Raw genomic sequence first — 11,640 nt, forward strand, 5'->3', positions numbered from 1 at the left:
TTCTCTTTATATATACTTTCCTACATCTCTCCCCGTGAGTCTTCAAGCCAACTGCAAAGTGAAGCTACCGCCCTACAGAATCTTGACATTGGAAAGAACATGAGAAACCATTTAGCTCCCTTTGTCATTCTAGTTTTAATAGATGTCTATCATTTTGGCAACCAACTGCCCAGTCACCTTTTTTCCCCAGTAGAAAATTAGCCTGAATTACCTTTCAGAGATGACTCAACACCATCAACTGGGCCAATTTGCTTGAAACTGATGTCTCTCAGTTGCGGGGAGTGGGGCCCTGACTGGTTTATGAAATGGAAAAAAAAAAGAAGAAAGGAACTACTGTATCCTATACTTTTATGGCCACAGTAACTGGCTTGGGGTTGGGAAAGGGGTGTAACTGACATTGAGAAATGGGTAGAAAGGAGCTAAAGGTGTAGGGAAGGTGGGGCGGGTAGGGGAAGGGTAAAAAGGGAAAAGAAAAAAATGTGAGATAATGAAAAAGGAAATAAAGTGATTGTAGATGGGGAGAGGAGGAGGGGGTGAAGGGAGGGCAGGGGTAAGGGGAAAAATGAGAACCAAGACTTGTCATGTAGAGGTACAAGATCCCAACAATGAATGTAACTGTACTGTATCCCTAAAATATAAATAAACTCAATTAAAGCTGAAAAAAAAAAAGAAGTTAGAGGAGTCAGGGCTGGGATTGTTATTCAGGCCTTGGTGAGAGAGTCCTTCCCCTCGAATGCGAAACAGCAAATGGAAGGAAGTTCCTTAAATTCTACAACTGTCTGACTCTCTTGAGGTCGAGCTCCTCCTATAATGAAACAAAGCCTCTCGGCTCTGTGACTGAAGCTTGACTGCATGGACCACCTCTCAACCAGGAACACATCTCCTCTTGGTTTACACAGTTTTAGCAAGACTTTTTTTTTTTTTTGGTATCTGGGATTGAACTTGGGTCCTTGCACTTGCAAGGCAGGCCGCCGAACCACTGAGCTAAATCCCCGGCCCCTTAGCAAGACTTTTGATCACTTGCCTCAGAATCCAAAAGAGCAGGCCTATGATAAAAAGTGTATTTGTTACTAAATTAGTTATTAATATTACAATTTGGTGCACAACTTTCTAAATAGGGAGACATCCTTCTGAGTAGCTTCTTTGAGTCTTCTACCCATTTGTCCAAATTCTTTTCATAAATCTTTATAGAGATAATAAAAATTTATTTTGTTAGCTTTCAAATAGTTGAGCGCTTTTAGCCTGGCTCAACCCTCCTTGTCATTCCAAGTTGTAAATTATGTGGAATTATTGCAACTTTGCTTTACATGATAAATTCCCATCCTCTGAATTAGGCATTTTGATACAATTCTTATTTAAAAGTACTTCGTGTATTGAAACATCAATCTACCCATTCATTTACAGTTCTGTGACACCTTGCCTTCTCTCTGTTGTTATTTATGCCACCCAAGATACAGTCTTCTTTGTTTTTATGTCCCACTGTGGTAACTACTATCCTCTAAATAACCCAGGAAAAAATTTCATTTGAAATGACAATCACCTCAATCTAATATTTTTAGAAAAAATTTTATCATAAAATGTATACAAGATACATTATGAAAAAGTAGAAGCCATATGTAAGCATAAAGATGAAAATATTCCTAAAATTATCAGTGAGTGAAATCACTGGCATGGTCTTGTATGTCTCTTATTTTCCACATGTATTCACCTAACTATATACAAGCAAGCTTTATAAAAATAAAGTATAAAATATGGACCTAGAGTCTTTTAAATTTTGTTTTATAATTGATATATTTTCACATTAGTTATACATTTACCACATAATTTTTATGGTGGTATAATGTTTCGTTATGATAATGCTATGATCTGCTTAAAAATTACACTTTTGCTGCTTTTTTCTGTCTTTGAACATTTTTCTGATTTCCTTAGGTTATATCTGTCAAATAAAATAAATGTAATTTAATGAGTATAAATATTTTATAATCTTGTGTATTTCTAAATATCATTCCAAAAGAATCAACTAGCATATAATTCCATCAGCAAATTGCCAACACCAGCAGACCTCATGTAACTTTTTAAAAGGCCATATTCAGGATCTATGTCTTTATTGTGTTGATTTTGGCCCTGAATTTTAGCCCATCATGACACCATAAGTCTTTATTTTCTCATTAATGTATTATTCCTATTCACCACTCATCAGAGTATTATCTATTACCAATTACCTACTTCTGTGACACAATCTGTACCAAAGGCAAACTGTTGATCAGGACATGACTTGTTAAGGTCACACATACATGAGGGGTCTTTCCAGGTTCAGAGCACTTTGTACATTATTTAGGAATGACAAGAGACTGTTACACTTCAGCCCGTATATGTATCTTGTGCACCTAATTGATGGCTTTAAAAAAATCAAAATATGCCTCTCTGTAGACTTCCCTACAACATCTTCAACCAGCTTTCCCTAGAGTTTAGAATTAAACCCAATTTTAATTCCCCCATATAAAATCTTCTACCATAAGACAGATGAAACTGTCAGCAAAGTCAGTCAGTCAGGTCAATAATTTATTGGTGTCTCCTATTAGTAGCTATCTCAGTGTGAATGTTCTCATCTTGACCATTTACAAAAGTGCCACAATTGCTTCTAGGAGTGATTCCTATGAACTTAATTATTAGCTTTTCTCTACATAAAGAAATATATATATATTTTTTCTATCTCTTATTTCTAACCAAACTCATATTATAAATTATTTCTTTTAAAGCCATATTCATTTTAATAGTGTTTACTATGTAAAGATAGTAATGATTTCTGATCTGAAAATTCTCTTACGCTTTTCAAGAATATTAATGTAAAAGAACATACATGCCAGAAATAAGGAATGTTGGGGGATATTCAGCATGGAATGAAAAAGAGAAAAACCTTAGGAAAATTATTAAATGTCAAGTGAATAGCCTCAGTTTGTTCCCTTATTCACCGAGTAGTTAATACCTAGCATGTGTATCTCACAGAGGACATAAAGATATGGAAAGAAGGCATACATGAGTGTGAAGGTGTCCTCATGGTGCACTGAATAAATAAGATGTAACCATTAACATTTGATAATAAGTGTGGTTTAGGTAAACAGCGTCTCAGTTGATCATGGTGATATGAGTGTCATCAATCCAATTTTACCTGGTGACAACACCCAAGCTCCAAAAGTCCTCCATCCCTGAAAATTAAATGCCAGGACTCCATCCATAGTACCACCCCCTGATAATTCCAAATCAAGGACTATTTCTCATGACTGCTTGCGAAGTCTATGCATGCAGGTAAATCATTACATTTCATAAAATATTAAAGACTATGAATTAAAACAAAACAAAATTTAGGACTCAATAGTGTCTCTCTAGTTATTTGATTATTATCCATTGGAATTTCATGCTCTTTGAGGAGTGATAGAAAGGGGGATGGAGCTGCAATTAGTATGAAATTAATTATTTACACTTAGTATCTAGCCTTTCTGTAGGGCCAGTGGGGAGCAGCAGATACAGATACTGATGCCACTTTAATAATTGTGCTGACTATGAATTATTGCAGTGCCTGATTTTACTGCAAATGTTGTGGTGTTTGGCAACATCTGCGTGTGCTTGTGGCAGCATGCAGAGCATATGAATGTCATCTGGCATATAGGTCACGGTGGAAACAATGGCCAGAGATGCCAGGGAACGTCGGCCTGCAAATATTGATGAGGCACAAAGTAATTTATGTACTTCTGTTTAAAACATTTTCATCTCCTCCTTGAGCCCTCTGATGTATGGGATTATCTAATCCTCCAAGGTGAGGAAATTTCATTATTTTAAGATTTGAACCCATATTACTCGACTTATTCTGTTTCCATAGGGTGATCCTTCAGTAATCCCTTAGCTACCTAGTTTCCATTTAATTAAGGTCCTTCAAAATCAGGGAAATGTATTTGATAAAGTGAATCCTAGGCAGTTGAAAAGCAAGAAGCGATGCCTGGAAGGACTGTTTGAAACTTCATAGTTCTATTGTACAGGAGCAAACCAGACACAGAAAATAACATACATAAGGTGGAGGTTAGGAAACAAATGTCAGTCCCCACTCTCAGTGACCAGTTGAATTGAAAATATTTAAGTGATTGAAATGCCACAACCAGCCGAATGGGACCTCCCTTAAATAATATCTGTTTGCTGAAACAGGCTTTGGAGTTCCTTAGGGGTATTTCTGGAAGAGCAGTTTGGGTTGCTAATGTAAATTTTCAACAATAGATACAGTGAAATTTATCTACTAAAGGTTATTGTTGCAAAATCATTGCATAATACAAATGATACAAGTAAATAGCAAGCTCATTTATCTGACATCATCAAGGAGCAAAGTACTATATAGGTAAATGAAATTTTCTGTATAATTAAAGCCTATCCACTGTAAGAGTCAGGTCTGTGTTAGTATGCCAGAATGGCCAGTCTTGCTCTAAATATCTCTCAACCACGATGAAATTTAAACGGTTGTTTCTGCTCTGAAAGTAAGCAACCTGACACCAAAGAAAACACCGTGGGCTGAAAAACTTGCAAGCAATTCTGACAAATAATCTCACATAAGAGTCATTGATTCTGAAACAGAGTTTGAGGGCAAATGTCCCTAAACATTGGTACTGGTACAGTATTCAAGAATGGGGGTATAAAAACAAGACCTCTGAAGCTATAGCTAAGAAGTCTTTCCATGTTGCATCTCAGATCTCACCATTAATGTCTCTGCCTGAGAAATCATATGCAGGCTTTCACTTGGAATTATCTCCTCTTTCCATAGGCAAGGTGAATAAATTCTAAGCCACCTCTCTCATGGGCCAATCATAGGGGAGATTTCTAGGTAGTCTAAAAGGAGCACTGCTAAATAAAGGACCTGCCTGGGTAACAGCTGCACATCTAATCTCAGAGGTTGTTTTAAAATAACCAGAGAGTATCTCTGCTCTACAAAAATAAAGAGAATTCATGGCTGATCTCTAATCAGTGAAAGGGGCTGTGTAACCCTTCCTGATCTGTAGCTGGTGAGCACTCTGTTTTAGAAGATCTAAACTCAGAGCAACTGCAGAAGCCAAGGCTTTGGGTTCTCTGTGATTAATCACAAAGATCCTGTGACAAGCTAGCAATCATCCTGGACACACTCTGGAGATGGGGAGTAGAATTAGCAGAAACAACCAAAAGAAGACAAAGGTAACTAGGATCACAGTAGATGCTATACTGTAACCCCTTCAGATAGAGTGAGAAGAAACTAGACTGTCAGAAACCCATGGCATATATATCACTTATTGCGTTTCATTATACTTAAATTTATAGTATACTGAAACATTATTCTATACTGTGCATTTAGTCTCGGCAGATGTCCAAATTGAAACATTTCACCAAGTATAGTACTATGGGAAATGACTGAACCAGGAAGAAGCTAAATGAAAATTGCAGTTAACATCTTGCCACACAGTGAAAGTAAGAAGGAAGTCCCCTCTTATGTGAACCATTTACAAGCTGACATAACATGTTCAGGTCCACCCACTGGGTAAAACAACCCATCATTTCCTAGGAGGGATCTAAATTTTGCTTCCTTTAGAGATAAGTGACTTTATTAGTACATATTTAAACAATAGACAGGAAAAATCTCACTGGAAGGACAATCACTTGAGTTTTTGAAGTTCAATTTGCAATTCAGAATGGACCAATGTGATACACAATCCCACAGTTTTACTTAAGAAATATTGATAGGTACTAATCATAACGTTGAAAAGTATTAGGATCTTACCAGCTAATAAGTGACTTTGTTTTATTTGCTTCTAATTTTTTTCCTTTACCTTTTTGCATGAATGGCTGAGCTGTTTCATACTTTATAATATAGGAAACAAATTTATGAGAAACAATGTATGACTGCTATATCATGATTTAATAAAGTTTAAATAATATCTTTTTATTTATTCAGTCATTTAGTGAAGTCTTTGAATAAAGGTTGTGACTTGTTTTCCAATTCTACTTTTTTTTTTTCAATGAGTTTTATGGTATATTTAAGGTATTCAGAATAATGACATTCATTGTTGGAAATTTGTACCTTTATGTAATCAATCTGGGTTCTTACTTTTTTTTCCCTAACCCCCTGCCCTCCCTTCAAACCCTCCCTCCCTCCCTATTTACAAAGACTTTTCCATTATTTTTCATTTTATCTTATTAATTCCATTCAGTTCTTTCCTTTCCCCTACTCCTTCCATTCTGTTTTCCCCTTTGTCCCTTTTCTTCTTATGTTACATTATTTATTACACCTCTTAGTCCTTATTTACACTTTCAGTTTCTCACACTAGAGAAACTATGCAGTATTTACGTGTCCTATTTATTTCACTTAAGAGTATCACTTCAATGTGCATCCATTTAGCTAAAATATGTCTAATTTCTCATTTTTATGGCTGATTAGTACTCCATTTTATAAAAAAAAAAGAGACATTTTCTTTATCCAGTATCCCATTGATGGCCAATTGCGCTGCTTCCAAGTTTTAGCTATCATGAATTGTGCCGTTATGAACATGAGTGCACGTATATCACTGCGGTATGATTCTTTTAATTCTTTGGGGAAGATACCCAGCAGGGGGATAGCTGAGTCAAATGGGACTTCCAATCCTAGTTCTTTGAGGAATCTCCATATTGATTTCTACAGTGGTTGCACCAGTCTATACTGCCATCAACAGTGGAACAGTGTTTCTCTGTCCCCACAGCCCTGCCAGCATTTGTTATGGGCTGATTTCATGATAGCAGCCATTCTTTCTGGGATGAGGTGGAATCTCAGCAGGAATGCTTCAACATATGTGAATCAATACGTGTAATACACTATATTAATAGAGCCAAGGGCAAAAGTATATGATCAAACTATAGCACTCTGAAAGAAGAGATTGAGGAGGACATCAGAAAACGGAAAGACATCCCTTGCTCCTGGGTAGGAAGAATCAACACAGTGAAAATGGCCATACTTCCAAAACTGCTATACAGATTCAATGCAATACCAATTGAAATTGCAGCAGCATACTTCACAGACCTTGAGAAAACAACCCAAAAATTCATTTGGAACAAGAAGAGTCCTGAAAATAGCAAAAGCAATTCTAGGCAATAAAGACAAGGTAGGGGATATCACAATTCCCACCTTCAAACTATACCACAAAGCTACTGTGATAAAAACAGCATGGTACTGGTAAAGACACAGACCTAAGGACCAGTAGAACAGATTAGAAGATTCAGAAACAACTCCAGACACACTCAGCCACCTCTTCTTTGACAAAGGATCCAAATACCCTCACTGGAGGAAAGATAGCCTCTTTAATAAATGGTGTTGGGAAAACTGGTTTCAACTTGTGACTTTTAATAGTACTACAAATAATTTAGCACTTGTCCAAAGCTTAATCTCCATTGAAATATCCAAAGCTACAAAGCCCAAATTGTTACCATCTTCATTGTCTTTCACTGTACATTTATCACAGTTCATAACTCTCTTTCCAATAGTACACTGCAGGTATTCCTCACAGCTTCACTAATATAAGACATCTCCACTTAATCTTTATACTGCTATACGGCCTTAGCAACTCTGAACCCAACACTAAAAAAGTTAGCATTCTCTGTATCAAACTAATTTTTTCCTATAAAGACCACTGGGGGAGGGGGGTAGGATAAATGGAAAGGAGAAAGATAGAGTTGGAAGAAGATAATGACAAGTTTATGTTTTATGATATCCAGAAGCTGATAGAAGGAACAATAAAATATGAAGTCAAAGCATCACATGAAATTACAGCATTCAATTTACCCATTGAATAACTTGATGAATGCTTCTCTCTCTCTCTCTCTCTCTCTCTCTCTCTCTCTCTCTCTCTTTTTCCTTCCTTCCCTCTGTTTGTTACCTGCTGCAATGGTTTAACTCTCCAAAGCTGCCAAAACTTCATGAAGGAATTATAGCTGATTTGCTGATAGGAGGTTGGGCCTGGTTGGAAGCAGGTCACTGGGCCCTGACCAGAAAGTGTGTATTCATGTTCTTGGTCTACCATATCTCTCCGCTGCCTGGTTTCCATGGCTTGAGCATGTTTTCTTTCCACAATGTCCCTTTGCCATCCTGTTTCTACCTTAGAGCCAGCCAAATATATGCTAAAACTGTGAGCTAAAATAATCCTTTCTTCAAGTTATGGGCATTTGGTATTGTGTCTAGCAACTGGAAAGTAACTAAGATACCTGCCCAGAGGGGCATCCAGAGTTCTTTTTTCCTTTATACTCATTTGATGTTAACAGAAGTTGAAAATTTCAGTAAAACAAATCCAATTTAAAAATAGTGCACACAATCATACATAAAGTATATACTCAAAACACACACCCCAACACTATTTTGTAGAACAGGTTCCCAAATGGCCTTGACTGATCTAAATTTTCCTACTTAGCTATGGCAAGAATGCCACATCCTGAGGTAAGAAGAAGACATCTGGAAGAGCCCTGGATATGGCCTTTGGCCTCGCAGAACAGGATGTTTTGCAAAGCTCAAGTGCATTGACCCCAGTTTTGCCCAGAGTAGAATTTAGCTGCAATGTGAGGTGAGTATATGTAGTAAACACTCCTTCCAGCTGGGCAGCTTTCTTGAGACTGGAGGGAGCATCTGGCCGTGGCTCATAGGTTCTGTTTATCTTTCTTGTCTAACTTTGGACAAAAATTTGCTTTGCCTGACGTGTTTTGCCAGAGTCTGTCTCACTAGACTTCAGAACCCCTGCATATTCATGCAGTCTCTTAAATATTGTTGTCACAGTTTAATATTTACAATAAATCAAAATATCAATTAACACATGTTTCATGTGGCAAAAGGTATTGCTGGTCAATATCAAGGGTAATGCGATTGAAAATCAAATATTCACTTTATAAATTAATCACTTTACAGAAATAGCAAACTAGTATTACAGAATCACAGTCACAGGGCTGTGAATGAGTAGATCTTATCTGATACCCTCAAGATCTTGGCCTGCCTAAAATTTCTACAAAAGAAACTAAGATCTACAATCATTTTGTTTTGTGTTTTAGACAATTTCTATAACTTTTGGAGTTTGATAACTGAAAGTTGAACTTTTTAAGGGGAGTATTTCAACAGGCCGAAAAATTTTAGAACTGCAAACTTCATCAAAAAGAATGCGCATCGGTGTTAATTAAGCATTCATTAGAAAGGAAGGCTAAGTGAGCCGTGGGAGAAAAAGAAGAAAGTACTATCTGTTAGTAATTTAGAAAGTCACAATAACCTGTCTTTATTAGAAATTAAGGTCACCATTTTGGGGGATAAATTTTAAAAAATCAGCGAATAGAGGGGTTCTTTTCTCTTGCTTTTCCTATCTTTTATTTTAGAATTAAGGAACAGTGGTTTAGAAAGACTAAATGGGTAGTTTTAAAAGGTCAGTATTATGATAAGAAAGGAGCCACGATGCGAGTTTAAGATCTTCTCACAAGGACTGATTAAGAAGGCTATTGTAAGAAAAGCTAATTAAGGCAATTAACCCAGCATCAGGCAGAGCAGCTGGTGGGGATTTTCCAAGCAAAAGCTGAACTGGCTTCGATGTCCCACTGTCAGTGGCATAGTCCAGGGGCTCCTGGCTTTCACAGAAAAGCTAAGGGTAAATTATAATTTAGCTCTGGGAAGGAACCCAAGGGTTTGATTAAACTAAGTGATAATTGATAATTGCTGAGGAGAAATCAAAATCGTCTAAGTGTACTTAAAAATAATGTGTACTGAGAGTACCTCACAAACTGCCAGGGATAGGCACATTTTGATAAGTTAGTTTATCTCATTTTAATTTTAAGGCATATCGCTGTAAGGTAAAATTTATGTGGCTATTGTACAATATCCTATGTTGTTAATATCTGAGTATTAATTTTCCTAACCCCATTGTCTAGTCATAATTCACTGCTTACTGCCACAAACCTGGTGGAGACAATTAAAGTGGATGTTCTGCTCTGTGGATCTTACCTTTCAAATGTGAATTAATTCTTTCTTCATAAACAAGCTGAAAAACGGCAGGTAAGAATGCTTGACTGAACTTGGAGGTAAGAAGAGAAGGAACTCATTTAACAGCAAAGCAACTGATAGGGAGACTTTTAATTCATCGAGAATGATCTTACACTGATGGAGACAACAGAAATGCAGACCCAGAAAAGATAGAAGGCAAAGAGGCAAAAATAAAATACAGTGGTGGTAATGAGTAAAGCAGTATAAAACCATGAAATTGTGATCTTGTTTTGGGCTAAGGAAATAGACTAGTAAGCAGAGCTATGCTATCTTAAAAGAATCCTCTAGGCATAGGGTCTGGGAGAAAGGAAGGCTCAAATATGTGTTTATTTTGTGAATGAAGTGGAAGGCTATGCTTATAATTATCTGAGTCCAAGCGACATGCACTTCTTTGGTACATTTTGTGCAAAACTATGGATAAATGGATGCTGCATCCTCTTGACCTAAGTGAAGCCTTAGGAGTCAGTGTATTATTATTATTTTAAAATTTTTTAACAGCCTGTACTGAATGCTTTGATGAGTGCTATTCTTGACAGGTATTATCACCTGTTTTGCTTGTTTGCTTGTTTGTTTATTTGTTTGTTTTACCAAACTTTCACTTTCAGCTTTGCACTCTAAGCAAGTGTGGGTGCAAGGCGCCCGGCCACTTCAGCAAGTGCTGCACAGTTAGCAAGCACTCCTGCTCCAAGTTTACTGCGATACACTCAATTCTATTAAAATAGTTTTCTTTTGTAAATAAAAAGTGGTTATTAAGTATGGAGCAATATAATAAAAATTTTGTTTCATTTTATTTTAGAATAACTTTGTCAGAGTTCAAGAAATATTGTCTTGGGATTTTGATTGAAGTTTCACTGAATTTAAAATCTAGTTCAAGGAGACTATAATATAAGACATTGAAATTTCTCAACTATGTACATTTTTATCAGGCCATTTTGTCTATGTCTTATGAATATGTTAAAATTGTATTCATAAAGTGTGTGAATTTTACTATTTACTTCCAACAGCTTTATACTTTTTTCAGTTATAAGTTGCATCATTTTTTTTCTCGTTGAGTTTATTTTGGAATGACTATCACTGGTGTAGAGGAATGTACTTAATTCTTGTACATTGATCTTGCTGAACTAAATAGAACCATCTGGCCATTCATGTCCATCCTCTCCTAGGCAAGCTCCAGATATCAAATATTCTTCAATCCCGTTAAGCATGAAGATAGTATCATCTCTAATAACTAATAATTGCTTAGTGATTCTGAGCAAATAGGGAAAACATCCACAAGTTCATAAAGAGCAACACACTATGAAAACACAAGGTATTCTATATGAACATTTACCTCTCACATCGCCAAAGCTCTCCTTTCAGGGACACCAGTACATTTTTTAATCTAATTTTTAATACACACACGCACACACACACACACACACACACACACACGAAGAAAACTGTGTAAATCAGAAATACATCATTTTTTTGGAGACTGATTGGTACATGTAAGCAATGCCCAAAATACTAAATAGAACATTTAAGAAATCCTTGGATACTCTTGAGATCATGCATATCTATCCAGTTATTCAAGCCAGAAAAGCTAGACTCTACCTCAT

This window comes from Fukomys damarensis, unplaced genomic scaffold (assembly GCF_012274545.1).
Source record: "Fukomys damarensis isolate Sample0158 unplaced genomic scaffold, DMR_v1.0_HiC HiC_scaffold_24, whole genome shotgun sequence".
Classification (NCBI taxonomy): Eukaryota; Metazoa; Chordata; class Mammalia; order Rodentia; family Bathyergidae; genus Fukomys; species Fukomys damarensis.